The sequence below is a fragment of the Aquarana catesbeiana genome, linkage group LG08, assembly GCF_042186555.1.
Source record: "Aquarana catesbeiana isolate 2022-GZ linkage group LG08, ASM4218655v1, whole genome shotgun sequence".
In the NCBI taxonomy this organism is placed as follows: domain Eukaryota; kingdom Metazoa; phylum Chordata; class Amphibia; order Anura; family Ranidae; genus Aquarana; species Aquarana catesbeiana.
In genome coordinates, this window is record NC_133331.1 from 253081579 (window position 1) to 253088001 (window position 6423).

Consider the following 6423-nt stretch of genomic DNA (forward strand, 5'->3'; position numbering starts at 1 on the left):
TTTGCTAAAGGTACAATTTCATCACTTTATAATCAATTTTATGGAGTAGTAAATCTTAATAGACCCTCTTACGTTCAGAGGTGGGAGGAGGACCTGGGACGAACTTTAGAAGACACGGACTGGTCTAACATATGGCTCACATCTAAGTCATCTTCACCCAACATCTTAGCACTGGAGACAAATTATAAAGTCCTAACTCGCTGGTACCTTGTACCCGCTAGAGTGGCAAAATATTCACCTAATACCTCAGCTCTTTGTTTTCGAGGATGCCCAGAAATAGGCACACATTTACACATATGGTGGACGTGCCCAGTAATCCAAACCTTCTGGAAGGAAGTCTTCGTGATTGCATCTAAAATATTTAAAAAAATAATACAACCAGATCCATATATAACTTTACTTAATCTAAAACCGGAATGGTTAACACTCTCTCAATTCAAACTTATGATCCAACTAATAACGGCTGCAAAACAAACAGTGGCCAAGGCATGGAAATCTCCTACATTGGTACTAGCAGAAACAATTCACAGAATGAATAATACAATGTCCCATGCTAAGATGGTAGCCATCGATCAAAATCAAATTCCAAAATTTGAAAAACTTTGGCATCCTTGGATAAAACAACAGTTCCTGTCAAATTTCAATGACTCTGTCCTGTTGCCATGGTAACAGATTAAATGACTTACAGAGATACCCATTCTAAGGCTTCAAAGAGAACTAAAAAGAATAATAAACTGACGAGCAGGACAACCTTGTGGACCATACCTCTGCCTTTCTACCCTTTTTCTTCTTTCTCTTTCCTTTTCTCCACCTTACGATTAAAGCTCATTATCAGAATTTATTTGACCTATATACACTCTACCTGTAAACAATATGTATAGTAGGTATAAATCATTTAAATACCTACAAAAGTAACTAAGGAAATGATATATATCTTTAATTTAGGTTTACGTGAACCCAATGTTTAATATTTGAAATTTCATGATATTTACCTATATAAACCCTACTGTAAAACAATGAGCTTACTTTATAGATCCTTGTAAACTTACTTTATGTATCTTTATAATATTGTATACTCAATAAACTTCTTTTGACAAGGAAAAATTTGTGGATATGGTTTATGAGCTAATAAAAGTTTAAAATGGATTTAACCCTTTTGCTGTTAGAGCTTTTTTGACAAATGTAAAATGATAAAAGCATTAATGTTTACCAAATCTATATTTTTTTTTAGTAAAAAAAAAAATCTCAATATAATAGCCTAATCTTTTAGTAAAATTTAAAGGATGAGGTTGTATTGAGTGCATAGATGCCAAACAAGTCAAACTTTCAGATTGCATGCAGCCACTAAACCGTGCAACAGTACAGTAATTAAAATTGTCCATAGGTGACACTTTAAAACTACTTCCCGACTGTTAGGTCCTAAATACTGTACATTTTAGGATGGCTGGGTGGAAGAGGGGTGGGGGGAGGCCATTCACTCAGTGGTTTAGCTCTGTTTTAAAGTTATTGCTATCACAAGAGGGCTAATAAGCTGAATGGCTGTAGGCTGACAGGAGGAGTCATCAAAGATGGCTTTGTCAGTCTGCTTACTGCATCTTTACTGTCCAATCACAGGCTGGGGGTGAAGAAGTGACCAAACTGTATTTCTTAACTGCAATAGAGAGCAGTCAGGTCACCAAATTTCTGGAATGGCTGGACAGAAATACAGATCCTTTGGCAGAAAAAAACATCTACATATCTGTGAATTTACCTTTTTTACATAAAGTTTAGCTTTAAAGTATAACCTTAAGCTTTTTTTTTTTTTTTGATTGAGTGGAGGGGATTATACCACCTGTAAGGTTTTTATTGCTGTCTATGCACCCACTTTATCTGCGTTCTGTTTAGGCCTGGTTCACACCTATGCAGGTTGCAGATTGCATATTGCAGGTGCATTTTGCATTTTTCAATACACGCTTTTGATCCATTGAAGTCTATGGAGTCCATAAAATACACATGACCAGTGTAGGACAGATGTTCCATCCTTAGCCTAATAGCTACCCAGCCAAACCCATACTCCATCCCAACCCATACCATTAAATCCCAACAATGGAAACCACACCATCATACCTTCCAACTTTTTGAGATGGGAATGAGGGACACCTATCAGCAAAAGCATGCAGGCATAGGACACACCCCCTGCCACGCCCCCTTAAAGGAGAATTTTAAAAAAAACAAGATTGGTTAAACCCACAAGTGCTTTTTTTACTACTACTATTCCTTTATATTGGCTTTTGGAAATTACAAATGCAGCAATTTAGAAATCAGATGAAAGGTTTAGTGCTGGAAAACACTTTTTGATAGATACAAATTGCATTTTCAAAACATCTATATAGATCAGACCAAAATGAGGGACAAATGAGGAGGAATGAGGGACAGAGGGACATTGCTCCAAATCAGGGACAGTCCCTCCAAATCAGGGACAGTTGGGAGGTATGCAGATGTTCCATCCTTAGCCTAATAACTGCCCAGCCAAACCCATACTCCACCCCAACCCATACCATTAAATCCCATTAATGAAAACCACATCATGAATAGAATAAAAAATGGCCCTAACAGCCTCTTTATTAACAAATAAATATAAACAATAAAAAACATTTGTTAAACAAAAGCCATCAGTCACTAATCGCGTTGGTCTTTGAAGTAGGGTTGTCACCTCATCCCTTTAAACCCGAACACATATTAATTACACAGGTTCTGTGGCTGATTAACGTGGTAATTAAACTCACTTGGTGCCTTATCTGCATTTAATTAGCCTCAGAACCTGTGTAATTCAAAGGGATAAGGTGGCAACTCTACTTTGAAGGCACCCCCCCAAAACTATTGTAATGGTCCACAAAGCACTGATGTACCTCTACCATACTAGGCCTCCAGCCTCAACAGTTGGCTCGGAGACAAAACACTAACCACAGTGCACCCATTAACCTATTCCAGCTAAACCGATGTTAACTGGAATACACCAGATGGACCCGTATCACCGATGGGTCCCGAACCCTTCCTTATCTGAGGTTTTTCTATTTGCCATCATAGACCAACAACCGCCGGCTGCTGTGACATCCTTAATCCGCTGCTCCCGCTGGGAGAATTGACCGGAACAGGGAGGGCGGGTGGGAATTTGCTGCCTGCACCCATCAAGCTCCACTGGACGCCAGGGCTGAACCACCCCTCCTTAAAGGGACCTAACCCCTCCCATCCAATGGGCTACTTCCCAATCAGGTAAGCCCTCTCTTCTCACCTCTACATGACCTGTTCCCCTGTTCACCAGTCATGCCTGCCTTACGTTTTATTTTTATATTTTTTTTTATTTTTTAAGCTCCGGGCCTTACTGATGTGAACTGGGACCAATCCTGTTTAATTTGTTCATAAACAACCTGGAGGATGGGGTAAACAGTTCAATCACTGTATTTGCGGATGATACTAAGCTAAGCAGGGCAATAACTTCTCCGCAGGATGTGGAAACCTTGCAAAAAGATCGGAACAAATTAATGGGGTGGGCAACTACATGGCAAATGAGGTTCAATGTAGAAAAATGTAAAATAATGCATTTGGGTGGCAAAAATATGAATGCAATCTATACACTGGGGGGGAGAACCTCTGGGGGAATCTAGGATGGAAAAGGACCTGGGGGTCCTAGTAGATGATAAGCTCAGCAATGGCATGCAACAAAGCAAACAGAATATCGGCATGCATTAAAAAGGGGATTCATTCCAGAGATAAAACGATAATTCTCCCTCTCTTCAAGACTCTGGTCCGGCCGCACCTGGAGTATGCTGTCCAGTGCTGGGCACCAGTCCTCAGAAAGGATGTACTGGAAATGGAGCGAGTACAAAGGGCAACAAAGCTAATAAAGGGTCTGGAGGATATTAGTTATGAGTAAAAGGTTGTGAGCACTGAACTTATTCCCTCTGGAGAAGAGACGCTTGAGAGGGGATATGATTTCAATTTATAAATACCATACTTGTGACCCCACAATAGGGATAAAACTTTTTCGTGGAAGGGAGTTTAACAAGATTTGTGGCCACTCATTAAAATTAGAAGAAAAGAGGTTTAACCTTAAACTATGTAGAGGGTTCTTTATTGTAAGAGCGGCAAGGATGTGGAATTCCCTTCCACAGGTGGTGAACAGAGAAAGTCTGAGAGCTGCTCCCTAACATGAAACACCTCCATCCCTAAAGTACATAGAGGAACAAAGATTCGCCCGTGGGACTTTAAATGAAGTGTCCATGGTGATCACAGATATAGTAAAGAGATATAGGAAACAATATCAAAATTTATTGAAATAAATATCATCCAGTACAAGTCATAAACATAGGTGTCAATTACAACAGCAACATGATAAAGTGGTCCTAAAAACATAGCCATAATGACATAACATCAAAAATATGAAGAGTACAGATATACATAATACATCTCTAACTCGACACGTTTCGCGAGCTTTCCTCGCTTCATCAGGGGCTGATGTGTATATCTGATGTCTGTAACAACAAGTAAAAAGTGTATTGAAGTACTGGTTATGGTTGGACAACAACATGGAGCCAGAGCTGGTAATCCAGTACCTACTTGTCAGACGGTTGACCCCAAAACGGTGACCCCCGGCACGGGTCGGCCAGCAAGCATCTCCCCCGGGAGCTAAGGGGGAGGAGACCACAGACAGGAGGCCCAGGACCAGACATGGGGCAGGCATGGCAAGTGTATGAAAAAAGAGAAAGATGGACCCGACTGTCACCCACGATGGTTACAGAGCGTACTCACTGTAATGAAATAAATAAAGCGTACATATATGTATCTGAGATAACGGAATGGACCCTATCCTAAAGGTGTAAAAAATAATCGAGTGTGGAGGGTGCAGAGTATCCAACAGAGCTAGAAAGAGAACAAGAAATGAGCAGAAAGCAAAGGGAGGGTGAAAATATGTGAACCCAAATGTTGCCCATGAATCTAGCAGGGCATGCTCCATGTGATGAAATATGTGGATGTTAGTGTGTGTATACTGAAGTGGTGACTGACAGTCTCCTAAAGGACCCATAAATCCTACATGACATGTTCACCATAATAAAGTACATGAGTATATGTATTGTATGACTAAAATAGTTAGCGTCACATTGTAGTGGGAATATAGGGTGGTGGACTGAGGTATAGGGATGTGGGAGTGTCCTGCAAACCATGGGGAGGAGTAATGTCAAAGAAGAGGAGGTGTAAGAGAAAGGGTGTGGGGGGGGGGGGGGTAGTGAAATAAGAAAAAAGAAAAAAACGTAAAAACGAAGGACAAACGAAGCATAAAAGATGATGAGTCTAAGGAAATGGAATACAAGTGATCCTCTAGGATGTACCTATATAAATGATAGGTCTAATAGTGAAGTAACGTGTATAGAGGTGAGTGTGAGAGTATTACCTACCCGTGTGATCTTTCACCTATGTGTGGAGGGAGCCAAATAGAGAGAAGACTCGCCATGCCAAAACCCCCGCCTAAATACCTGAACGTCCATCATAGTCTCCGCCCCCAACGTCACAGGCGGTGGTCTCAGCGGGGAACATTGATAGTTTCAAAAAACTATTAGATATGCACCTAAAGACCGCAATATACAGGGATATACAATGTAATACTGACATATAATCACACACATAGGTTGGACTTGATGGACTTGTGTCTTTTTTTGACCTCACCTACTATGTAGCTACATCCATAGAAAACCATGTTAAATGGACTGTAGCGTGTTTTTGCAAAACTGAAAAACGCACTAAAAAATGCATAGGTGTGAACCAGGCCTTACCGTTATCAACAACAGTGAAGACAAGAAAAATCATAGATTCTGGGTTGTCACCAGAACAGGAGATAAAGGGGAAATCTTTCAATGGGGAGAATAGTTCAGTGACGACCAGGGAATAAAAATAAAAAATAGAAAATGTTTGAGTGCAGTCATTTGAATGTATACATGCATATATTGCAATAATGGCGACTAGAAGAGGAGGAAGAATTGTATGCATGTATATGTACACTTGTGCACCTATATTCAAGATCTTTACAGAACAACTTTGGATCTTTTTGTTATCAAGATCCTGAGTATAAACATAAGTAAATGATTATGTCAGATGCATTCCTTTCTTTCTGTCTCTCTTTTTTTTTTTTTTTTTTTTTTTTTTTTCATCGCTTTTTTTTTTTTTTTTTTTTAATTATTTCATTGTCCTGTCCGTCTGGGGTGACCCAACGTGTTGTCTGTGATGTACCATGATCCATAGCACCAGTCAGAAATGTGATCAGCTTACCTCTCAAAATATTACGACCGCCAACGCAGTGCCAAAGAGAAACCTCAAAAATCTGAAACACCCTTCAAAAGGAAACAAAGTTTATTTGGGCAATTTGTTTTTGTGGTTCGCATCTTTCTTCCC

The 6423-nt window shown here is 39.9% G+C and overlaps 1 protein-coding gene across 3 annotated transcripts in view; it reads right to left on the reverse strand.

The window, feature by feature from the left end:
* Positions 1–6423, reverse strand: part of CLDND1 (claudin domain containing 1) — a 155795-nt gene that overhangs the window by 76944 nt on the left and 72428 nt on the right. The gene's annotated exons all lie outside the window — the stretch shown is intronic.